The 27164-nt window shown below is 44.5% G+C and overlaps 1 protein-coding gene across 4 annotated transcripts in view; it reads right to left on the bottom strand.

Moving 5' to 3' along the window:
- Positions 1 to 25030, bottom strand: part of FLNA (filamin A) — a 139464-nt gene extending 114434 nt beyond the window's left edge. For all 4 annotated transcript variants that reach the window (XM_075324200.1, XM_075324202.1, XM_075324201.1 and 1 more), the window contains exon 1: positions 24864 to 25030. The gene's annotated coding sequence lies outside the window, so the exon portion shown is untranslated. The remainder of the gene's footprint in view (positions 1 to 24863) is intronic.
- Positions 25031 to 27164: the final 2134 nt, after the last annotated feature.

The following is a 27164-nucleotide window of genomic DNA, read 5'->3' as shown; positions in this document are numbered from 1 at the left end:
TGAAGTTCACCCGAGTTCATTCTGACAGTGCGGCTCTGTCTGTGTCTGCTGTCATCTGCCATTCACCGCTGCTACATGGCTGTCTGTGTCTGCTGTCAGCGGCCATGTAGCAGAGCTGAACGGCAGATGACATAGTAAAAACGCATCCCTACACATTACACACGCTTGGCAAGTCAATAAATAAAAAAAAAAAAAAGGTGCCCAATGCATACGTCACAGAACACATGATCTAAAGGATCGCACACAAAATTGATCAATTTAACATAGACTACTAACGCACGTGTGACAGCAAATGAACGACCTACATGCAATCTCATTAGATCGCATATGCGACCTGGGCGTGTCACATCGCATACGAGATCGCACACCTAATTGTAAGGTGTAAAGCAGGCTTTACAGAGTCCACCCACTCCACAAATCATTATATGGCCCTCATAGCATCCTCCTCACAATTCATTATATGACCCTGATAGCGTCCTCCCCACTCCACAATTCATAATATGGCTTTGATAGCATCTATCCCAGAATTCAAAATATGGCCTTGAAAGCATACTCCCCACCCAACAATTCATTATATGACCCTCATAGCATTTTCCCACACCCCACAATTCATTATATGGTCCTATGTTATTTGTTATATTACTTAGGCCACGTTTTCACATTTGTGGTATATGTCTGAGTGCTGACAGATTTTTTTTATCAGATGCAACACGAACTCATAGAGTTTCAAAGATCCATTCATATATCTGTGAAAATCTATCCTCTTTTCTTGCATAGAATAACATTGGTTCGAGTGCGATCCAATGTTTTGTCTGCACCTAGACTCAAAAATAAAAAGCAAGGATTTATTCTCCTGCAAAATGTACTGTAAAATACAAGTACAATGTACTGCTAAATTTAGGGAATGTCCAGACATGTCAGAATTACCTATGGTAACTTTGATACCTACCACTGTTTCCCTGAAAATAAGGCTAGGGTTTATATTATCTTTTGCTCCGAAAGCTGAGCTAGGGCTTATTTTCAGGGGAGGTCCTATGCAGGAGACGCAGGACGCATGCAGTTACGCTGCGCTGCAGATCACAGCGCAACTGCATGTAATACGCACACGTGCGCACATAGCTTTATTTTGTTTTTCCAAGTACAACAATCTACATTTAGTCTTGAACAAAAAAAACCCCCAACATTTATTCAAACATGGTCATATCACATTCTGGAACATCAACATAACTCCATCCATCCATCCATCCATCCATCTCTCCGTCCATCCATCCATCCCTCTCTCCATCCATCCATCCATCCATCTCTCCGTCCATCCATCCATCCCTCTCTCCATCCATCCATCCATCCATCCCCTCTCCATCCATCCATCCCTCTCTCCATCAATTCATCCATCCATCCATCCCTCTCTCCATCCATCCCTCTCTCCATCCATCCATCCATCCCTCTCTCCATCCATCCCCTCTCCATCCATCCATCCATCCATCCATCTCTCCATCCATCCCTCTCTCCATCCATCCATCCCTCTCTCCATCCATCCATCCCTCTCTCCATCCATCCATCCATCCATCCCTCTCTCCATCCATCCATCCATCCATCCATCCCTCTCTCCATCCATCCATCCCTCTCTCCATCCATCCATCCATCCATCCATCCCTCTCTCCATCCATCCATCCATCTCTCCATCCATCCATCCATCTCTCCATCCATCCATCTCTCCATCCATCCATCCATCTCTCCATCCATCCATCCCTCTCTCCATCCATCCATCCCTCTCTCCATCCATCCATCCATCCCTCTCTCCATCCATCCATCCATCCCTCTCTCTATCTATCCATCCCTTTGCCTGTCTATCTACATCCACACAATAATCCTGTGAAATCATGCTAGGTCTTATTTTCGGGAAAACTCTTTTACTACTGGATCAGACATGGTTTTATGCTACAGATACTACAGATATAGAGGTGATGTGGAATGAATCTGCATGATGATTCCCTCTATTTAAAGGGAACCTGTGAGGTCCAATATGCATCTAGAACCACGAGCAGTCCTGGGTGCATATTGCTAATCCCTGCCTAACTGTACCTGTATATAGTAGCATAGATAAAGAGATCATTAGAAAAAGTATTTCTAAAGATCCTTTATATTATGCTAGCGAGGCTAGGGACTAGTCGCAAAGGTGTTAGTTCCCTTGCTCCCTTAGCATGTAAGCATGCCTCTGTGGGTGTGCTAACATGCTAATGTGTGTTTTCGGCTCAATGCGCATGATCATAACGCCCCTGGATTTCCAGTCATGCGCACTACACCAGTCTGAAGCTAGGACGCGTACACCCGACTTCATAGCGCGCATGACTGGAAATCTGAGACTTCTTATCATGCACACTGAGCCGAAATCCAGCGTCAGCCTCTTTATAATGCCCCACAGGGGCATGCTTGCATGCTAAGGAGGCCGACTAGCCAAGGGAAGTAATGCCCTTGCGACTAGTTCCTGCGCTCATTAGCATATCATAAAGGGTCTTTAGAAATACTTTTTATACAGATCTCTTTATCTATGCTACTAGATACAGGGACAGTTAGGCAGGGATTAGCAATATACACCCAGAACTGCTCGTGGTTCTGGGTACATATTGCACCTGACAGGTTCTCTTTAAGCTTTTCCTTATCATCACAAATAAGTTCCATACTACTTACATTAATAGATTTTTTTTCTATGACGTGGTGTTACGTCAACACCAGAGTCCGCTGCAGCGACTTCTACTCCGATCGCCAGGCGACGCCGTGTTCCTACCGTGGATAGAGCTGGTGATGGGAGAGGAGTCGATGCCAGCGGCGCTGGTAGGCGCAGGCTTCGCTCATCCACTGGGCTGGGTTATCTTGGGATCTGCAGTACCACTGGCTGACTGTGGGTGGCGTGTGTCTTCCAGTTGAAGTTACCATCATTCAGCTACAACCAATGGGAAGACACCACACCCTTCTTAATTCCCCTCCTGTCTGCTGACCTCTGCCAGAGAAAGTTCTGATATTCTGGTTCCTGTTCCGCCCTGTTCTGTTTAGTGATTCCTGTGTGATGACTTCTGCGTGTTTCCTGACTATCCTCCTGCCTGCTGTTTTTGTACCTCGCTGCCCGATCTGGATTTGACCTCTGCTACGTTTTCTGATTACGTCCTTGCCTGCCGATTCTGTCCCTGTTCTGCTATTCCTGGTTTGACCCTGCCTGACTACTACTCTCATCGGACTGCAGCCTTCCACAGGTAGTGATCTCCAGGGCCCTGTGTAATTCCAAATCCCTGTATAGGGGTTAAAGGGTTTCAGGGTCCTGGGGGTCCTGCTTGGTGAGTGGCTTCCCTCTAGCCTGTCCATTACAGCCCGTCTGAGTCTGTGGATCCAGGCAGGCGTTACATGTGGATAACAATTTACAAAGTTTTTTTGTGGGGGAACATTTAGAGCTAGTTACACCTTGCTTTTAGATTGTTGTTGTATTGGAAGAGGATTCCACCGCCAAAATCGGCATCAGATCCTGAACGACTGAGCAGAGAGTATGTTGAGAAATAAGGCTATGTTGACTTATTTTGCAGCAAAGCTGCCGCACCTGGGGCACTGGAATGACTTGTGAAGTATTATCTCTGTATGTGAAGACTGCAAGGGATTCGCTGTGGCACGCAGTGCGCTTACATTACAAATACTGGAGCTGAGTTACATCATAGATCAAAAATGCTAAACTTTAGTCATGATCCGAGAAGTAAAGCCGGCGAGCTCAGGAATGTGAAATAACAACTGCTAGTGTGTTTTATGTACCTATTGTGCACTGCTAACCAGGTGCCCGGCCAGGATCTGTGTCCTCCTGTAGCAACATGACGTGGACTAACGATCTGTGGAAGCTGTGTGCCGCCTCCGGCAAACTGTGCACACGAAGCATAATGCTCCAATGACACAGGGAAATGCAACAAAGCATCCTAGCAGATTATTTTTATATATATATATATATATATATATATATATATATATATATATATATACATATACAGTACAGACCAAAAGTTTGGACACACCGTGTCTTTGTAGAAAAGGTGAACGGATGGACTCTACATGGCTGGTTCCCACCGTGAAGCATGGAGGAGGAGGTGTGATGGTGTGGGGGGGCTTTGCTGGTGACACTGTTGAGGATTTATTCAAAATTGAAGGCATACAGAACCAGCATGGCTACCACAGCATCTTGCAGCGGCGTGCTATTCCATCCGGTTTGCGTTTAGTTGGACCATCATTTATTTTTCAACAGGACAATGACCTCAAACACACCTCCAGGCTGTGTAAGGGCTATTTGATTAAGAAGGAGAGTGATGGGGTGCTACGCCAGATGACCTGATCTCCACAGTCACCAGACCTGAACCCAATCGAGATGGTTTGGGGTGAGCTGGACCGCAGAGTGAAGGCAAAAGGGCCAACAAGTGCTAAACATCTCTGGGAACTCCTTGAAGACTGTTGGAAGACAATTTCCGGTGACTACCTCTTGAAGCTCATCAAGAGAATTCCAAGAGTGTGCAAAGCAATAATCAAAGCAAAAGGTGGCTACTTTGAAGGACCTAGAATATAAGACATATTTTCAGTTGTTTCACACTTTTTTGTTAAGTATTTCATTCCACATATGTTAATTCATAGTTTTGATGCCTTCAATGTGAATTTACAATTTTCAGAGTCATGAAAATAAAGAAAACTCTTGAATGAGAAGGTGTGTCCAAACTTTTGGTCTGTACTGTATATATACATATATATATAACAAAAAGTTAGGGATATTTGGCTTTCAGCTTAAATTTATGTAAAACATAAAAAGTTCATGCTACGGTGATATAGTGATTTATCATGAAAGTTGGGCATTTAGGTAGAAGCAGCAATGGGGTTTTCTTCATCTCAAATTATTTATTGAAACAAAAGCCAACAGCAGTGGTGGGTGTACCCCTACACCCCCCAAATGTCAATGTCTCAGTAACTTGTCATGTGGCCTTGAGCATCAATTCCAGCTGACAATGACGCCTTCTGCTGGTCACTAGGGAAGTTATTGACTGTGGAGGCATGGCATCCCACTATTCTTGAAGGGCGGCCCTCAGGTCATTGAGTTTCTGGGGTATAGAATTACGGCTTCTACATGACAACTCCGCTGATCCCATAGGTTTCTATGGGATTCAGGTCTGGAGAAAGTGCAGCCGCTCCATTTGAGATCCCCAGTCTCCAGCAGCCGTTCCCTAATGATGCGACCTCAATGAGCTGGAGGATTGTCGTCCGTGAAGATGAAATTAGGCCAGTTTTGTAAAGGCACAAGGACTAGATTAATGATATTATTCCAGTAGTTGGGGCTGTCACTGTACCATTCACACAGTGTAGGGCCATTCTGTACTGACGAGACACACCAGCCCAACCTGTAACTCCACCACCACCAGAGTCTCGTCTGGTGACAACAGTGGCTGATGCATAGCGCTCCCCTTGATGTCTCCAACATCGCTGAAGGCTATTTTTTCTGCTCAGCGTGAATCAACTTTCATCAGTGACCAGCACTGAGGCCACTGGTCCCTTATCCAGTGTAGATGACGCCTGTGCCTGGTGGTACAGTCAGGTACCTTGCAGGTTGCCTAGCACCCAGACTACACTGATGTAAATGGTTTCTAATGATCTGACATTACACTTGGTGCCTCTCACCTCCCTTAAATGTGCCTGGAATTGTGCGTCATTCATCATCCGGTTCCTCAGGGCATTGTTCAGAATGAGGCGGTCATCAGTGTGGGATGTGACCAAAAGACGTCCATTTCTCAGCCTTTGTGTGACTCTTCCAGTCTCTCTGTATCTCTGTACAACCTGCTGGTGACACTCTAAGCTCAGTGGCCACTTCCATCTGAGAATATCCTGCTTGAAGCCTCGCAAGTGGTGCGGTACTGCTGATCAATTGTCAGGTTTTGACCGTAGTATTATGATGAGGAGGACTGCGTAATACCAATCCTAATTGAGCCCTGACATTACTTGGGAGATTCATGGATCAAACACCAGTCATGAATTTTGCCATTAAGCTCCTTGTTAGACAACAGCAAGTTGTGCAAAAAGTCCTGAAATGTTGAACAGTTGGACATGAGCATCCTAGAGTTTAGAGAAGTTCATCTGAAAAGATTAGAGGGGACTTTAGGATCATTCTGAAATTTCACCCGAAAGACAAATATCCCAAACTTTTTGGGAGTAGTGTAAAAAGGAGAATTGGTGCATTCATACTGGCAATATATTTTATAGGTATTTTCATGTAGGGTGTTTTTTTCTGACCAATTTTTTGCATGAAAAGAAGGGGACATGTCAGACTTCGGTCCAGTTTGCATAGAAAAATTAATCCATTCATTCAAGTGAGTGGATCGATGAAAAAATGGACATCACACAATCCGTGTGTGATCCGTATTGGATCCGTTTTTATTCTCAGCAGCTATGTCATCTGCCATTCAGCTCTGCTACATGGCCGCTGACAGCAGACACAGACAGAGCCATGTAGCAGAGCTGAATGGCCGCTGACAGCAGACACAGACAGAACCGCAGGATCAGAATGAAGCTGGATGAACGTCACCCGACTTCATTGTCATTCCGCGGCTCTGTGTGTCGGGGCCATATTTTCAGTCACTGGTGAAGGTCTCACCGGTGACCGCAAATCCCCTGAGTGACTTAAGTGATCTGCGCTATCAGCGGTGCCGTCACTGAGGTTACCCGCGGCCACAGCTGAAGTCCTCCAGCTGAGATCTGTGGCCACGGGTAACCTGAGTGACGTCATCGCTGATAGCGCGAATCACTTCAGTCGCTGCGGGGAGCTCACAGAGAGCGGTCGTGATCTGTGGCCGCTCCCTGTCAGCTTCCGATGTAGCAGAGCTGAAAGCGTCGTGGGACCTCTGTGGATTACTTCAGACCGGGAGGCGTATTTAGGGACTTGAATAAAGTGGTGAAAGAGGTTGTTTTTTTTTGTCATTTATTACAAATAAAGGATTCTTGGGTGTATGTCTTCATGGAAGGTATCTCAGGGAGACACCTGCCATGATTAACCTAGGACTTAGTGGCAGCTATGGGCTGCTGCCATTAACTCCTTATTACCTCGATTGCCACTGCACCAGGGCAAATCAGGATGAGACGGGTACAGTCCCGGGACTGTCACATCTAATGGGAGCTGCATCATTGATTAACATGGGTCCGAGTGCAATGCGAGAATTTCTCGCATTGCACTCATGCGAGTCAATCGCAAGTGTGAAGCCGGCCTTAGAACGGATCCAGCAGCAATCTAATGGCACAAAAAGTTTTGCAAACACAATTTTTTAGTCCATTTTTAAAAAAAGTGAGGTCAGCTAGATCCATTTTCTTACCACTGAAGTCTATGGAAAACAGATCCCTTAATTAGCCATCCATTCTTCTTTCTTTGAAAAGATTTTAGAACATTTCTTCCCCTATTCAGGTTAATGGATCCAGTAATGGATCATTTTATTTCTCATTTTTGTGATCCAGAAACGGAAAAGTCTACTAGACGTGTGAAGAGAGCCTAAGCTATTGTCAGACTCTTTGGACATTGGCGTATTGATGAGAACAAAAGGATCAAGCACCTAAATTTAATCTGCCCCATCCTTACCTTTACCTACATTTTCTGTTGGGCAATAGTTGGGAGGCCCTCATATGCTTAATCTCTGTGACATTTGGACTAACATCTGTTCTTGGATCCCAGCAGTCAGACCTCCAGTAATTAGGAAGTTACCCCCTGTCCTATGCATTGGGGGTAACTTCCTGTAACGCTCATGGCCGGTGGGATTAGTGGACCCACTGGACCACAGGGTTTAACTAAGCACCCACCGTGAGGCAGATGCCAGGGCAGTGACTGGGACTGTGGCAGCTGACCCCCAGGGCAGGTGATGGACTCAAGAATAGGCAGGTACAGGTGGGGTGACTGAGGCAGGCTGGACAGGTCGGTATGGACAGGAATGGTGTTCACGGCAGGGGTACACAGGTATGGGAAGGCAGGTACTGGAATTGGACACAGAGATAACAGAACAGGAGCTCAGGACCTGACAACTAGCTAGGCAGCAGACTGGATACAGACTAACTAAGGCATTGCGCAGGCACCTCCCCTAATGGGAGGATGCCTTAAATACACATTGCCTCTAAGCTGTAGGCTGAGAGGCATTCTGAGAAATGGCACACCGGCCCTTCAAGAGGAGGGCCGGTGTGCGCGCAAGGGAGACCTGTGCGACATGTACAGGGCCCGGGAGGGGAAGGAGGCAGCAACACATGTGGATGGCAGAGGGAGGATGGGACCCGACTGGGGTGGTGAGTAAGTCAGTGTCTTTGTCGGCGCTATATTCCATACTTATACTTATTTGGATTGTAGCTGGGTGAGCCCCTTTAGTTGTAATATCTGACATCGCACATAGAGAAGAGTGGCAGTTAAAAGGGAGATGTAATAACAGTTTGTGACGCCACCTGTGGTATGCGGCAACATAGGTGCCGCCGCTGCGGGATGGGGCCTCTGGGGCAGATGGTGACGCAGCTTGGTTGGTATAGCTCTCCACAGGTAGAGCTGGGCCCCAGGGCAGATGAGAGCAGTAGTAGGTGATGGCGAGGATACGGGGCCGGAGACGCAGGCAAATAACGGAGGGACACAGGGATGCAGTCTCAAGGTTTTTACTCACTGTAGTAGGTTCCAAGGTAACACGACTAGTCAGTGACCGACTTTGGAGTGCTGGGTTCCACTGTGATGGTCTCCAGTCGATCTGTGGAATGAGGCCACGGGAGTATGGCGCATGTCCCGTGGGCAATAGGACCCCTTCTGTCTTGTGCCCGGGCCAAGCTGCACCAGCTCCAGGCCACAGGTCTTCACTCCTCCACTGCTCCTTCTCGATTCCCTAACTTTCTGTCACAAGATGCTCCCATTAACTAGACTCCCTCACCCAGGTGTCGGATAAGGGGGAGGGAGATGCCATCACCAGTGGTGGCTATACATAGCATTAATGGCACCAAATCCCAACCTTGACCCGGTGGTGAGCTGCTAATTACGAGTGTTGAGTTTTGAGTGCATACCGGTGGATGACCTCTTCCGTACCCATGATGGGATACCACACCTCTGGCTGAAGTGCAGTACCTCTGTGGCGACTGAAGCCTCAGGGGCGCCACACAAGAGTGACATTGGGTCAGGAATATCTATTGCAGAAATGACTACTTGTGCCACCAGCAATGGTGTCTAATGACTATTACTTTTTTAACTCTTCATCCCAGGCAGTAATCTCAATATTATTTGTTATTATTCCTCTACCAATAAATGTTTCCAAGAATTCAATAAACATTTAATAACCGAACATTTTTTTTTCTTTGCTACTTTCATTATTATTCAATTATGTGTCAAAAGAACACTTCATACATCATGTAAAAAAAAAAAAATCTGCAGCCAATTTTCATAGCAGAATGATCTAATATCTATATATAAATGTCATTACCCCATAGGATAGAAATTCTGCATTATGATATAGTATCGCAGCTGGAACTCTCAAAAGTAAAAACTGAAGGATTTTAATCTTTCTTATTTAAAAACAAAAAATCCCTTTAAGGCCTAAAACACACTTCCGCAAAAAAAACGTCCGTGTGACACGGTCCGTTTTTCAGGTCCGTGTTCCGTTTTTTTGGGGCGTTTCTCCGGTACGTATGGCATCCGTGTGATGGCGTATGCGAGCCGTGTGTACGTGTAAAATGCCCGTGTATGTGTACGTGGAATGTCCGTGTGGAATGTCCGTTTGTGTGTTGCACAATGTAGTTGATACATGTCGGCAGACAGAGTTGCGCGATGAGAATGAACTCGGGTGAACTTCACCCAACTTCATTGTCATGCCGCGGCTCTGTCTGAGTGCCGCGTACTGATTAGCGGTCACCCGTGAAGGACTCACCAGTGACCGCTAATCCCCTGAGTGACAGAAGTGAGCAGCCCTCTCTCATACTTACCGCTCCCCAATCACCAGCGCGGCGAGGAACAGCTGTGCAGAGAATACGCGGCAACAATTACTTTAAATATGCCGGCCGCTCATTAATCAATCTCGTATTCCCTGCTTTCCCCACCCACAGGCGCCTATGATTGGTTGCAGTGAGACATGCCCCCACGCTGAGTGACAGGTGTCTCACTGCACCCAATCACAGCAGCCGGTGGGCGTGTCTATACTGTGCAGTAAAATAAATAAATAATTTAAAAAAACGGCGTGGGGTCCCCCCCAATTTTAATACCAGCCAGATAAAGCCATACGGCTGAAGGCTGGTATTCTCAGGATGGGGAGCCCCTCGTTATGGGGAGCCCCCCAGCCTAACAATATCAGTCAGCAGCCGCCCAGAATTGCCGCATACATTAGATGCGACAGTTCTGGGACTGTACCCGGCTCTTCCCGATTTGCCCTGGTGCGTTGGCAAATCGGGGTAATAAGGAGTTATTGGAAGCCCATAGCTGCCAATAAGTCCTAGATTAATCATGTCAGGCGTCTCCCCGAGATACCTTCCATGATTAATCTGTAAATTACAGTAAATAAACACACACACCCGAACAATCCTTTATTAGAAAAAAAAACACTAACAAATTGCCTTGTTCACCAATTTAATAAGCCCGAAAAAGCCCTCCATATCCGGCGTACTCCAGGATGGTCCAGTGTCGCTTCCAGCTCTGCTGCATGAAGGTGACCGGAGCTGCAGAAGACACCGCCGCTCCTGTCAGCTCCATGCAGCTAAGATAAGGGGGCCACTACTACCTCCAAAGCAGGTGGAATTGTGCCTTATGAGGAGCTTATATTGTTCTTGCACAATGGCCCTCTTCTGCCAGTGATCTTGCTGGATGAGATGCCCTTGATGCAGCTTGAGATCCAGTCCCCCTCCAAAACTATGTCGAGAGCATCTCACACAGCCAGCCAAACCCTTCCCTGAGTGGTACCCCAAAACAGCTGTCTGTAGCTGTCACAACCTCGACTTAGGGAAGGTACAGCATGAGGTAAAACACACAACAGACAGGGGTTTTACCAAGACAAACAAGGGGTACACCGGGGTCACATAAACAATGGTGGACCCTGCTGCTAGTGAGAAGGAAAATGGACACCTCCTCCACTTACCTGCTGCTGTACCCTGCACTCCTAGGCAGTCCATATACAGGTTCCTCACCTGTCACAGAACAGGAACCTGAAGCCATGAGAGACACTGCAGTAAACCCTTGCTAGTGAGTGGAAAGGTAAGGATCACTAGTCCCACTGCTGAACTAAAACAACACACCAAGGGAAGATAATACAGACAGGGGGGAAACAACAACAGACTAACTCCAACAACAAGGCTGCAGTCAGGCACCAGTACTGCAGCCTACACCGCAACCAACAGCAAGGGCTCCAGCAGCTCCTTCCACCTCCAGGCCCAGAATCCAAATGGCAATGAGAATAACCGGCACCCTCTGCTGGAAGCAGAGGGTATATAAAGGGACTGGGAGTGGTCCCAAACAGGAAACAACCAGGAGTCAGAAGCTGCTGGCAAGGAAAACTGACAGTAACCCTTGCCACACCAAAAGAAAGAAAACACGTTTAATATGTAGAGTTTCAATGAGAGACACTAGTCCTGATCCTGTCACTAGTCTCATAATACAGAGAGACTGGCATGACAGTAGTGAACCTAATATCCCTAACGGAGATGAGTTACGAAAAAAGTTTATGTAGTTCCTCTGCGCTGCCGTAACAGACCGAATGTCTGTTAGGTTTATTTCTACGCGTTTTAAGGCAGTCCTGTCTCTTCTTCAAGATATGCCTTGAAACGCGTAGAATAAACCTTTTTACATCATCTGGTCTCAGCCATTCGGTCTGTTACGGCAGCGCAGAGCAACCACATATACTTTCTTCATATCCTCATTTTGGATCTGCAGCAGCCTAGTCACACACATCAGTGGTTGTGTCACCCACAACCTCCCCAGCTGAGGAAGCCCCTCCATCTCCCTCACCCCTTATTTTCCAGGTAACACCATATAGAGCTCTCTTTCAACCTTTAGTTTTTTCCTAATGGAGAAAAGTAAACCAATGATTAGGACCCTTGTCCCATGGCCATGCCAGTAGGCCTACCTGTAAGGATCCCTGAGTTCTTGTCTGATTAGTAGTGTTACGTCGCCACCGGAGTCTCCTCCAGCGACTTCTGCTCCGATCGCCAGGTGACGCCGTGTTCCTGCCGTGGATGGTGCTGGTTATGGGAGAGGAGTCGATGCCAGCGGCACCAGTGGGCGCAGGCTCCGATCATCCACTGGGCTGGGTTATCTTAGGATCTGCAGTACTGCTGGCTGACTGTGGGTGGCGTGTGTCTTCCAGCTGAAGTTGCCAGCATTCAGCTACAGCTAATGGGAAGACACCACAAACATTTTAGTTCCCCTCCTGTCTGCTGACCCCTGCCAGAGATAGTTCTGATTTCCTGGTTCCTGGTCCGCCCTATTCTGTTTAGTGATTCCTGTGTGCTGACTTCTGCGTGTTTTCTGACCACCCTTCTGCCTGCTGTTTTTGTACCTCGCTGCCCGATCCGGATTTGACCTCTGCTACGTTTTCTGATTACGTCCTTGCCTGCCGATTCTGTCCCTGCCTACTCTCTCAGATTGCAGGCTTCCACAGGTAGTGATTCCAGGGCCCTGTGTAATTCCAAATCCCTGTATAGGGGTTAAAGGGTTTCAGGGTTCTGGGGGTCCTGCTCGGTGAGTGGCTTCCCTCTAATCTGTCCATTACATCCCACCTGAGTCTGTTGATCCAGGCAGGCGTTATAAGTAGGCCCAGGGCAACATTATGCCTGCTCCATACCATGACCATGATGTTGCTTTAGGCTTCAAATCATCAAATCAGAAGAAGTGCCGGGGATTTCAGAATGTAGGAGGCAGTTTGCAGGTGTCATGCAATGAACGTGGTGAGCGCGTTCCGACCAACCGATGACTGATGCACAAAACACACCTAAAAACACCACAGACAAGGGGGAATACTGGGGAAACAATTAACAATGGTCAACCCTGGCACTAGTAAGAGAATAGGTGGGCACCTCCTAACCTCACCTGCAGCTGTCCCTACTCTCCTAGTCAGTCCCTATACAGTCTCCGCAGCTGTCGCCAAGCAGCAACCCTATAGATGCCCTGACTAGTGAGAGGCGGGTGAGGTTCACTAGACCCACAGCTACACTAAAGAGGCAAGAAGGTAGAGAAAACAAACAGGGAATAAACAACCAAAATGTATAGGATACAACTCCAGGAGAATCCATAGCAGCTCCTTCCACCAAGGTGGCTTTCATACAAATGGCTTTGTAAAGTCAGCAAAGCTTGCTGGGAAAACTAGCTATTTAAATACAAGGGGGTGTGACTACAAAGCAGGTGCTGCTGACCTCAACTGCAGGAAAACAGAAAAACTGGCATTAGCTACTTCAGTACCAAAGGAAATTAAACAATAAATGCACAACCCTAGAGATAAGGGGCTCCAGACCTCCAGCTAGTCTCCAAAAACAGAGAGACGACCGTGACAGCAGGTTTTCCATCCCGCGGCCATAGACTACTGACTTGGCTGCTCGACCAAAGTCCTGAGAATATATCTGCTTCTTTCTAATCCGTAGTCAAGTTCTTTGTAGAATTCACGGCCTAACCTTCTTCTGATAACACATTACAGTATATAAAACTCATTTCTTAGAAAACCACGTAATATTCGTATTTCATATGAAAGTAATAGTATTTTCTGCCTGGGCTTGTGTGGGTTTCCTCCGAGTATAACTGGTTTCCTCCCATATACTGATGGGTTAAAGACTTCCTCTGCGTGGTCTGTGTGAGCTTAAGATATAAAAAATTAGAATATGAGCCATACTTATTAGAGGCCAAAAATAGTCAGTGGATATGTTCTTTGTACCAATTTAAAGGGGTATCTAATAAATACAGCTTCTTTCTGTTCTATGTATGTTTTAAACCACCCCTTTTAATCTCTGTATCCATGGAGGAGGTCCCAACCATTTGTACTTTGAGGATGTGAGCAAAATGTGGCTCATAGGTTGTGGACCAATTATTGCCATTATCAGTGGTGTAGTGGAGGGGGGGGAGATCCGTGGGTGGCTGCTTCAAGTCATTTCAGGTTCCCCTGCACGGTCAATATGATCCAGGATCATACGACCAGCCACAAAGGAATCTTAAAGGGAAATCGACAGCAGGTTTTTGCTATGTAATCTGAAGATGAATGCTTTAGGGGTTAACACATAGATTACAGTGATGCCTCTTTAATCAAGGTAGTGTTGTTGTTTACTTGCAATGTTTGTTTTATCTTAAGGAGATTATCATTGCCAGACTAGGTCAGCTAGTCTTTCACACCCCCTGCTGTGATTAACAGCTCACTGTCTATAGACATTATATACAGAGAGCCTGGTGTGGATGGAGCCAGCTCTCTTAGCTCTGCTGCATTGTTAAATCTAAAAATAGTGATTATGACAGAACGGCTGCACCCCGTAATCAGTAATCTAAGTGATACATTGTTGGATTCAGGGTCTCTCTGCTAACATCATGCTGGCTCTCAGATTAGGTAGAAAAAAATCTGCTGAGTGTCAAGTGTCACTTCTACTAGCAGCACATTGAAGCAGTGTATGCTCGATGTCCAAAAAGCATTCTGCACAGTCATCGACCAAGATGACTAAATGCTCATCATAATGATTATACTGACTGAATTTCCTCTTGATTGCTGCCTATGCAGAGCAACATCCGAAATCACCTCAATTAGTGTGCTCTGCATAACACAGATCAAAAACATATTGTTTGTATTGTTATATATTATATTTTATTGTTTATATTGTTATATTTATAATATTTATATTATACTTTGTTTATATTGTTATATGTTATATATTATATTTTGTTGTTTATACTGCTATGTTATATATTATATTTTGTTTATATTGTTATATGTGTTATATATTATATTTTATTGTTTATACTGCCATATATGTTATATATTATATTTTATTGTTTATAATGATATATGTTACATATTTTGTGGTTTTTATATATATATATATATATATATACATATAATATTTTTTTGTATTGTTATATATGTTCTATATTATATTTTATTGTTATATGTTATATTTTATTGTTTATAATGTTATATATGTTAGATATGATATTTTGTGGTTTACATTGTTTTTTATATATATATATATATATATATATATATATATATATATATATATATATTATATTTTATTTTTTATATTGCTATATATGTTCTATACTATATTTTATTGTTTATATTGTTACATATGTTGTATATTATATTTTATTGTTTGTATTGTTATATATGTTATATATTATATTTTTTAGTTTATATTTTTTTTTTTATATATATATATATATATATAATATTTTATTTTTTATATTGTTATATATGTTGTATAATATATTTTATTGTTATATATGTTAGATATTATATTTTATTGTTTGTATTGTTATATGTGGTATATATTATATGTTATTGTTTATATTGTTACATATGTTCTATATTATATTTTATTGTGTTACATATGTTGTATATTATATTTTATTGTTTATATTGTTACATATGTTCCATATTATTCTTTATTGTTTATATTGTTATTTGTGATATATTTTAGGGCACACCGTTCGGAAAAATACATGGACATGATGTAAACCGTTCCATAGATTAAAATGGGTATGTGTTCTTTGCATGAAAAATATGGATAGAACACGTATGTGTGAGAGAATACAAGCCATTTTGTATTGTATAGAAACTATCTTGTCTTATAACTGAATGATGTCATAGGGTTCAGATAACACTAATGGGCGGGGAAGTTGCACATTTCTACACACACCCCTGCGGCTCTTATTGGTACATGGTTATTTCTTTGTTTGGGATACTATATAAACTGGTCACATGATGTAATAAAGCAGCAACTCTCAGTACACCATACTAGGCTGTGATGTATTGATTTTTCCAAGCGCTTGTAAAACAATTCTTATTAATTTGTAGTTCCAAAGGCATAGAAGGATTTGATGTCGCTCACATATGTGAAAAACGCCACTTTGTATTGTATAGAAACTATCTTGTCTTATAACTGAATGATGTCATAGGGTTCAGATAACACTAATGGGCGGGGAAGTTTCACATTTCTACACACCCCTGTGGCTCTTATTGGTGCATAGTTATTTCTTTGTTTGGGATACTATATAAACTGGTCACATGATGTAATAAAACAGAAACTCTCAGTATACCATACTAGGCTGTGATATATTGATTTTTCCAAGTGCTTGTAAAACAATTCCTATTAATTTGGAGTTCCAATGGCATATGTGAAAAATGGATGTCTAAATGAGGCCTTAAATGGAACCACTTCTGCATTAGGAGGTAGAAGGCCCCACTGCTTGACTGGTATTGTGCGCGCATCCTATTCTAGGTATTGGACAGGTTCATAATACTTTACAGGTGTAAAAAAACAGACAGCACCCTCCTCCTTATGTGGAATTAAAAGACGTTGCATTAGTTTAGGCGCCTTTTCCGCTTATAAGCCATTTACAAGGATGACACTTTTGTTTTTTCTTTGCATTTTGCTTTCTTCATTACTAATGTAACATTCTATTAGTGACTTTTTTCATCCTTATATAGCATATTTCCCTTCCAAACAAAAAAAAAAAAAAAAGGAATGAGCGCTTAGTAACACTGGGCCTCATGTGGCGTGCCCGATACGGAGACCTCAACTTAATTGCCGAATATTATTAGAGCGCCACAACATTTCCTTCAGGAAAGCGCTGACCTCATCACACTGACAGAACCCAGAAGAGGTCAGGACAGGGTGCAGCTACAACATGGAATTCAGGGGAGGAAACGCAAAGGGAACAAGACCGATGAAATGTTCTCATTGCAGCCAGAGATTCAGCTATTTAAAGCTTAGACGCTAAGGGGTACTTTGCACGTTGCGACATCGCTACTGCGATATCGTCGGGGTCAAATCGAAAGTGACGCACATCCGGCGCCGTTAATGACGTCGCAACGTGTAAAGCCTAGATGCGCCGATAAACGATCGCAAACGCGTTGTAAATTTGTGATCTGTGTAGTGTCGGACATTTTCATAAAGTCGCACCAATAGGAGATACGATGATGTTCCTCGTTCCTGCGGCAGCACACATCGCTATGTATGACACCGCAGGAGCGAGGAACATCTCCTTACCTGCCGCCGGCAATGCGGAAGGAAGGAGGTGGGCGGGATGTTTACGTCCGGCTCATCTCCGCCCCTCCGCTTCTATTGGCCGCCTGCCGTGTGACGTCGCACGACACGCCCCCTTAGGAAGGAGGCGGGTCGCCGGACAGAGCGACGTCGCAGGGCAGGTAAGTGCGTGTGAAGCTGCCGTAGCGATAATGTTCACTATGGCAGCTATCACAAGATATCGCTTCGGCTAGCGATGTCACAGCGTGCAAAGTACTCCTAAGGCTTTTTCAATCTAGGGGGCTCTATTGGCCGGAAACATGGTGGATCAGCGGTGTGTACTGTTGTTTTGGAGCAGCACCAGAGACCTGGGATCGATTCAGCCAATGGAAATATATGCATGAAGCTTGTGTTTCCCATGATTTTTATCTGTGGGTTAGGGAACACCCCAATTGGTAAAAATGTTTGCAGGACACAATTGGGCTTTAAATCAAAGACAATGTAAATCATCAACCTATCATCAGCAACAGAAAGGAGTTGTCCACTTCTTTTCCATTGATAGCCTATCCTTAGCATAGGTCATCAATGTCTGATTGGCCGGGATCCGACACCCTGCACCCCTGCCAACCAGCTGCTCTCGGTCCCGGAGGCGGCAGCAGGCAGACGGAAATACTCTTCTGATAGCGGCCAAGGCCAGGTACTGCACATCCTCCTCCTATTGATTAGAATGGGAGGCAGATATGCAGTACCTGGCCACGACCACACTCAGAAGACGGAGCAGCGCCGGAGCTGAGCATTTCCGGCTGTCTGCTGCCGCCGATGGGACCGAGAGCAGCTGATCAGCAGGGAGGGTGGGGTGTTGGATCCCAGCTCATCAGACATTGATGATCTATGCTATCGATAGACTATCAATATAAAAGTAATGGACAAACGCCTTTAAAGCGAATCTGTCACCAGGTTTATTTTCTACCCAACATGACAGCAGAATGATGTGGTGGCAGAGATCCTGATTCCGGTGATGTGTCACTTAGTTTTCTGGGTGTTGCAGTTGTGCTAATACCACAGTTTTCTCTGCTGCAAATCTGGCAGTGCTCAGAATGTATAATCCCACCCACACCACTGATTGGCAGTTGTCAAAATAGAGTGTACACAGAAAGCTGCCAATCAGTGCTGAGGGCGGAGTTATACATAGCAGCAGGACTAGAAGGCAGGAGACACCTAGTCCTGTGTGTATAACCCCACCCACACCACTTATTGGCAGCTGTCAAAATATAATGTAAACAGAAAGCTGCCAATCAGTGGTGAGGCGAAGTTATACATAGCAACAGGACTAGAAGGCAGGAGACACCTAGTCCTTTGTGTATAACCCTGCCCACACTACTGATTGGCAGCTGTCAAAATAGAGTGTAAACAGAAAGCTGCCAATCAGTGGTGAGGGCAGAGCTATACATAGCAGCAGGACTAGAAGGCAGGAGACACCTAGTCCTGTGTGTATAACCCCACCCACACTACTGCTTGGCAGCTGTCAAAATAGAGTGTAAACAGAAAGCTGCCAATCAGTGGCGAGGGCAGGGCTATACATAGCAGCAGGACTAGAAGGCAGGAGACACCTAGTGCTGTAGTGATAATCTCCTGCTGAGAAAACACTTATTTTATTGAAACAACAGCACACAGCTTAGTGAGTGACACATCACTGGAATCAGGGTCTCTTCCCCTACATCATGCTGTGCTCAGATTTCGGCAAAAACCTTCTGACACATTTGACTTCTTAAAGTTAAATATTAAGTGGTATATCCATCAAAAACAAGATATTGTGTAAGGAAGATTTCAAGATGCTTTGTGTTGGTGAGATTAGTGCTGGTTTAGTGTTAAATGTCTTGCTCGTGTCTTATCCTTTACATGCATCCGGCACCCCAACATTATACAGTAGAAATGACTGTCAGAACTAATGACTCAGCCATGTCATACGCCCTCTATTGGAAAGAATTCATGAAATGTTGCCTATGGTATGTGATATTGCAAGATCCTTCTCAGCTGCAAGTGATGGCAAACGTTCACCCATATGTAAAGCACATGGGGCGTAGCTGATACACAAAGTGAATACATTTGGTTTCGAAGAGTATGTAGATGTAGCATAGTCATAGCAATCTTTGGTGGACATCAATTTAAAAAGGGGACCAAGTTTGCCTTGGACCAAAATGCCTGATAGATTTCCAATACATCTAATTGAGAAGAGACTAATACTCGCCATGACTTTAACACTAGAAGTCCCAGAAATTTCGAGCTCCATAGGGTTCCAATGGTAGAAATGTTAAATGACCCCTCTCTGGGACTTCTAGTGTTAAGGCTGTACCCCAGGGCCATATAGTGGGAAGGCACAGCCTGAGACTGCACTGGTGTCCACCAAATTTTTAAGCAGTCAAGGATGACATTTGTCGAGGGCACGGGACAGTCCCTGTAACCCAATTCATAATATCTTATTAATGTATTATTGCACTAAATAAATTATTCACCATGAGTGAAGAAAATAGAAAAAATGTAACTTCGAAGGGGTTTTTGTCATTTTATATCTTCAGGAGCGGATCACTCCCCTGCCTTGCCAGGGGCGGTATGCTCTTGATGATTGATAGGTCAGCCAGCGGCTTGCCTGAGCTGCTGGTCCAAACTGTATGGTTTCTGATGCTACAAACAAAGGCAGCTTTGCCTCTGCGGCATTGGAGGAGCCTCAACTTTGCCTCTACAGTATCAGGTGATCCTCAGCTTTGCTTCTGCAGCATCAAAGGATCCTCAGCTTTACCTCTGCAGCATCAAAGGAGCCTCAGCATTGCCTCTGCAGCATCAAAGGAGCCTCAGCATTGCCTCTGCAGCATCAAAGGAGCCTCAGCTTTGCCTCTGCGGCATTGGAGGAGCCTCAACTTTGCCTCTACAGTATCAGGTGATCCTCAGCTTTGCTTCTGCAGCATCAAAGGATCCTCAGCTTTACCTCTGCAGCATCAAAGGAGCCTCAGCATTGCCTCTGCAGCATCAAAGGAGCCTCAGCTTTGCCTCTGCAACATCGGAGGAACCTCAGCTTTGCCTCTGCAGTATCAAAGGAGCCTCAGCTTTGCCTCTGCAGTATCAAAGGAGCTTCAGCTTTGCCTCTGCAGCATCAAAGGAGCCTCAGCTTTGCCTCTGCAGTATCAAAGGAGCCTCAGCTTTGCCTCCGCAACATCGGAGGAGCCTCAGCTTTGCCTCTGCAACATCAGCGGAGAATCAGCTTTGCTTTTGCAACATCAAAGGAGCCTCCGCTTTGCCTCTGCAACATCGGAGGAGCCTCAGCTTTGCCTCTGCAGTATCAGCGGAGCCTCAGCTTTGCTTTTGCAACATCAAAGGAGCCTCAGCTTTGTTTCTGCAACATCAAAGGAGCGTCAGCTTTGCCTCTGCAGCATCAGAGGAGCCTCAGCTTTGCTTCTGCAACATCAGAGGACACTCCGCTTTGCCTCTGCAGCAATCTAGCCAAATTCAAAGCAGCGCTGTCAAGCTTTCTAGTAAAGAGCTTGTAAGTGCCGCACTCCTTGCTTAGGAGTCTGGCAAACCTCTGATAGACTGCAGAGGTGGAAGGTGACTTAGGTAACAAGCAGTAAACCATAACATTAAAATTGCCTCTGCAGCAATCTGGCCAAATTCAGAGCAGCGCTTTCATGCTTTCTAATAAAGAGCTTGTAAGCACTGAACTCCTTGCCTAGAAGTCTGGCAGAGGCGGAAGGTGACCTAGGTAACAAGCCGTAAACCATCACATTAAAAATCCCTCCATTCTTGAGAATGGAGATCATTTTTAATAAGAAGTAAAATGTTGCAAGTTTGACTAATCATGAAGGTGAGACAACTCCTTCTTCTGCTTGTGAGTCCTTTCCTCGTGATGTCACATACTAAACCCTTGAGTTACACAATTACCCAGTAAAATAAACATTGCCTTTTACATGCGCTTCCTTTCAGATAAAAGAATTTGGCTTCACTCTTTTTTTCTTCCCCACAACAATACCCTTCAACGTTAGTCGGTCGTGCAAAGCAGAGACCCCTATGCCATAATAAAATTATGGTAAGGAGACCTATGGGAAGAGTCCGACCTGCTCACCTGTGTGTATGACGCTTTTAAAATGTTTGATTTAAAGGTCAGAGAAGACAAGTGAGGATTAACCTGTTTACTTAATCTTCCAGTATAGAGAGCTGCTTGCCTGTTCATCTGCTCCATGTACTGTAAGGTATGGGGCTTCTTTCTAATTCAGCGGATGATGATGTTGGAATGTTAATAGAAATGTATGGTTGTCATCTTCAATGCCTGCCAGTCATCCCTGGTGTCTTGCAGTGCAGGGGTCCTGTGTTTGGATCCAATCAGGACCACATCTGCAAGGAGTTTGTAAGTTTGTGTTGGTTTCATCCCGCAATACAAAAAAACAAACTACTTTCCTATGACACTGGCCCTAGACTGTCTATAAACCATGGTGCCATGCAGATCAAAGGAAAGAAATAAATGCTTATCTAGGATTTTATGGGCTTTTTAAAAAAAACAGATGCAAAAACCCCCCATTTAGGGGGCAACATGGTTGGTTTGCCACTCCCAGTTATGACTATGAGGGACTGAGTCTCAAAATTAAGGAAGAATTGAATGGAACAGTACAATAGCCACCCCAAAATGTTATATAGGACACTTTTATGCAATTGTTAATACACTCATCCGCATTATATCAAGGCTGTGATCAAACATGTAACGGTGGCTCAGTGGTTAGCACTGCAGTCTTGTGGTGGCTCAGTGGTTAGCACTGCAGTCTTGTGGTGGCTCAGTGGTTAGCACTGCAATCTTGGGGTGGCTCAGTGGTTAGCACTGCAGTCTTGTGGTGGCTCAGTGGTTAGCACCACAGTCTTGTGGTGGCTCAGTGGTTAGCACCACAGTCTTGTGGTGGCTCAGTGGTTAGCACTGCGGTCTTGTGGTGGCTCAGTGGTTAGCACTGCGGTCTTGTGGTGGCTCAGTGGTTATAACTGCGGTCTTGTGGTGGCTCAGTGTTTTGCACTGTAGTCTTGTTGGTGGCTCAGTGGTTAGCACTGCAGTCTTGTTGGTGGCTCAGTGGTTAGCACTTCAGTCTTGCAGCGCTGGGGTCCTGGGTTCAAATCCCACCAAGGACACCATCTGCAAGGAGTTTGTATGTTCTCCCCGTGTTTGCGTGGGTTTCCTCCGGGTACTCCGGTTTCCTCCCACACTCCAAAAACATACAGATAGGGAATGTAGATTGTGAGCCCCAATGGGGACAGTGTTCCTGATGTATGTAAAGCGCTGCGGAATATGTTAGCGCTATATAAAAATAAAGATTTTTTTTTTATTTACATCCTAAACCAGAGGCATTTTGTACGCATGCCTATGGCGTTTGGGGAACTACAAGTTCCTGCATGCCTCCTTCACCATTTAGGGGACAACATGGTTCGTTTGCCACTCCCAGTTATGACTATGAGGGACTGAGTCTCAAAATTAAGGAAGAATTGAATGGTCATACATTTGGAACAGTACAATAGCCACCCCAAAAGTTTATGGAGGACACTTTGGTTCCATTGTTAATCCAGTCATCATCTCAAGAATCAAATTAGCATTACATCAAGGCTGTGATCAAACATGTAACTACATCCTAAACCAGAGGCATCTTGTCGCATGCCTATGGCACTTGGGGAACTACAAGTTCCTGCATGCCTCCTTCTTACAGGATACATTGCAGGTTCACATTACCGTTAAATTGTATCAGTCACAATCCGCGGCTCTGGTAAACAACGCAATCCGTTTAGCGGATTCCATTGTGTCCCATAGACTTGTATTAGTGGCGGATTGCGACTGATGACCTTGCGCTGCATCCGCTGCACTGCGGTCAGTCGTTTTTGGAAACAACGCAGAATGTAACGTTTTTCTGGCCGTCAAAATTAAGGCACCGCGCAGGAATCCGTCGCAATCTGTCAAGCTTGTAATGTTTGTCTATGGTGCTGGATTCCGTCGTAATCCGTCTTACGACGGAATCCAGCGCTGGATTCCGTCATGCTCTACTGAGCATGCCCAGCATGTTTGGCACACCCGCTGGGGCTGTCCCAAACACAAACGAATCATGACTGATCCGTCAAAAAACGGACGCACAGTGGATGTAATGGACGCGACGGATCAGTTTTTTCAGGAATCCTGTGAAAAACACATCCGTTGCGCCAGTTGATATCTAAAAAACGACTGACGGACCTGACGGATTTAAAACAACGGAAGTGTGAACCTAGCCTTACAGGATACATGTCAGGCAATAAAGACAATAGCTTTAAGAAAAGAAAGTTCCGCATATCTGTTGGTCCCTTATGTTTCCAGCTTCTACCATTATGTCGTTTCCAGTATTTTTTGGGTTAAGGGAGTAGCCACAAGAGGCTGGTCTGATATAATCTATCTATATGTGCATGCTAGTCTTTTTTTTTGGGTTGTTTTAGTGCTGGGGGTGTGCTCACTATTGGAAAACCCACTGAACGCTTCCAGAACGGCAATACAACCATATAAGTTTCCAAACTTGCCAAAGAGAAGAAATCCATGCAGAAGTGCCATGTACAGGTCTCCCTGGATTGCCTATTATGGATGTCCTAGGTGCATAAGGTGACTCACAAGCTGCCAAATTCAACAGCAGGACATTTGCATGGCGGCACGGTGGCTCAGTGGTTAGCACTGCAGTCTTGTGTTGGCTCAGTGGTTAGCACTACAGTCTTGTGGTGGCTCAGTGGTTTAGCACTACAGTCTTGTGGTGGCTCAGTGGTTAGCACTACAGTCTTGTGGTGGCTCAGTGGTTAGCACTACAGTCTTGTGGTGGCTCAGTGGTTAGCACTGCAGTCTTGTGGTGGCTCAGTGGTTAGCACTACAGTCTTGTGGTGGCTCAGTGGTTAGCACTGCAGTCTTGTGTTGGCTCAGTGGTTAGCACTAGAGTCTTGTGGTGGCTCAGTGGTTAGCACTACAGTCTTGTGGTGGCTCAGTGGTTAGCACTACAGTCTTGCAGCGCTGGGGTCCTGGGTTCAAATCCCACCAAGGACAACATCTGCAAGGAGTTTGTATGTTCTCCCCATGTTTGAGTGAAGTTTCCTCCCACACTCCAAAAACATACTGATAGGGAATTTAGATTGTGAGCCCCAATGGGGACAGTGTTGCCAATGTATGTAAAGCGCTGCGGAATTAATAGCGCTATATAAATGAATTAATATTATTATTACTATGTTCTCTGCATTCATATTTCCAGAGCATTATGGGGTCACAGTCCGCAAATGGGATCATTGGAGAAGAGTTTTTGCCTATAAGTCCACTGTCCATACTGATTAGTGGCTTAATTTGATTACTATTCTTTCTTTTTTGTAATGACACTATCTAGCACCATCATTTCTGGCAGGGATCAGGTGCTGCGTTTGTATACTTTCCATATGCAATGCAGTATGACAGCTGGGACCCCTCACTGCGCACAGAAGACGCTGCGTCAAAGCGCATCTTCGCTTGGATTGCTGCGCAAAAACGCATCTTCCCAGTCCATCTCTATGAATGCTAAGGGTGGGTAGAAGAAATGCCAACCAGGGGAAACCCTGCTTTGGATAAAGATATGGTACCAGGCATCACACAGTACCCTGGACAATTATCTTACCTTTCCTTCTGCAACTTCCAAAACTGGATGAACCGGAGGGGTCTTCTGCTCTGACTGCGCTTCCCTGTGTGCTCCTCTCAGTCCAGGGGATAATGCCTCACAGTTGCCCTGTCAAATGAATTACACCCCCTTGATGTCTCCTCTCTCCCTCTCCCTCCGAGATTGAGAAAGCCTTAATTGGTAAAATAGCAAAGTGAAGAAGAGGGGGGAGTTTATGGCAGCCTGCAGTTTAGTGGCGAACCCCGCCTCCCCGAGCTTTGGGATGAGGTCAGCCTTCATTTTCTCAGAAGCCTGAATTTCTGCAGAGCCTCAAGGCAAAAAATGGGATGCCTGCTCCTAAGGAATTTAACCCTTGAAGAGTATTGGGCATATAGCATAGGGCAAAGGGGCTAGGTGACTTCCCTACAATGCAGCTGCATCATGGCAGGGCAGGATATCGTGAGTCCATGTCGTGACTGATCCCCCCCCTAGGGGAAGGGAAGGGACCTGAGATGTCTCGAAAGCTTGCTTTGTAACACCACTTTATTTTATTTTAGTTAGCCATTAAAAGGTATCACAAGATTATAATTTTGTTCCTCTCACTGAGAACATTCAATAATTGATCACAATAGTAGTTGTCTCCCGCCGACAGCTTTTCAGTTGCTTTTTTACCTGGGGCACATTTTTAATTACTAAAGTTAAGTTTTGGGACGTGCATTGCTTTTTCAAAGTGCCATAATTACATTGCAATTATTAAATCTACCCTGTTATTTATACAGTAATAATATATAGGTAGCATTATAATAATAATATTTATTCACTCATATAGTGCTATAAATTCCATAGCGCTTTACATACATCAGCAATACTGTCCCCATTGGGGTTCATATGGTGCTATAAATTCCATAGCGCTTTACATACATCAGCAATACTGTCCCCATTGGGGTTCATATAGTGCTATAAATTCCATAGCGCTTTACATACATCAGCAATACTGTCCCCATTGGGGTTCATATAGTGCTATAAATTCCATAGCGCTTTACATACATCAGCAACATTGTCCCCATTAAGGTTCATATAGTGCTATAAATTCCATAGCACTTTACATACATCAGCAACACTGTCCCCATTGGGGGTCATATAGTGATATAAATTCCATAGCGCTTTATATACATCAGCAACACTGTCCCCATTGGGGTTCATATCTCCAAAGACATACAGTTAGGGACTCTTGATTGTGAGCCACAATGGGGACAGTGTTGCCAATGTATGTAAAGCACTGTGGAATTAATAGTGCTATATAAATGAATAAATATTATTATATTATTATTATATAACACTATAAATTCCATAGTGCTTTACATACATCAGCAACACTGTTCTCATTGGGGTTCATATAGTGATATAAATTCCATAGCTATTTACAAACATCAGCAACACTGTCCCCATTGGGGTCCATATAGTGCTATAAATTCCATAGCGCTTTATATACATCAGCAACACTGTCCCCATTGGGGTTCATAAAGCACTATAATTTCCATAGCGCTTTATATACATCAGCAACACTGTCCCCATTGGGGTTCATATAGCACTATAATTTCCATAGCGCTTTATACATCAGCAACACTGTCCCCACTGGGGTTCACATAGTACTATAAATTTCATTGCGCTTTACATACATCAGCAACACTGTACTCATTAGGGTTTATATAACCCAAAAATTCCATCGCGCTTTACATACATCAGCAACATTGTTCCCATTGGGGTTTATATAGCTCTATAAATTCCATAGCGCTTTACATACATCAGCAACACTGTCCCCATTGGGGTTCACAATCTAAGGTCCCTATCAGTCTTTGAAGTGTGGGAGGAAACCAGAGAACCTGGAGGAAACCCACTCAAACACAGGGAGAACATACAAACTCATTGCAGATGTTGTTTTTGGTGGGATTTGAACCCAGGACCCTAGTGCTGCAAGACTGCAGTGCTAACCACTGAGCCACCATGATACCCCCATATAGAATATGCCATTCTAATTATTAAATCTAACCCTCAAAGTTTTTACCTAGTCCCCATATAGGTCACCCAGATTCATAGTAATTCCGTTTTTCTTTAAAAAAGTTTAATTCAGATTTCATTATTTATTTAATAATGATTTTATAGATGCACCCTGTGCCTTTCAATGTGCCGCTAAATCCAAATGGGTATTTTTTTTACCCCATAAAAGTCAATAGGATGAACTTAAAAATGCCGTTTTTTATTTTTGCACACAGTAGTGCGTGTTCCGTTTGCTTTATCCTTTGTCTGCATTATGTTTATTAT

This window comes from Anomaloglossus baeobatrachus, chromosome 9 (assembly GCF_048569485.1).
Source record: "Anomaloglossus baeobatrachus isolate aAnoBae1 chromosome 9, aAnoBae1.hap1, whole genome shotgun sequence".
NCBI lineage: Eukaryota > Metazoa > Chordata > Amphibia > Anura > Aromobatidae > Anomaloglossus > Anomaloglossus baeobatrachus.
The sequence above is the reverse complement of the archived record's forward strand: the minus strand, read 5'-3'. Positions and strand labels throughout refer to the sequence as shown.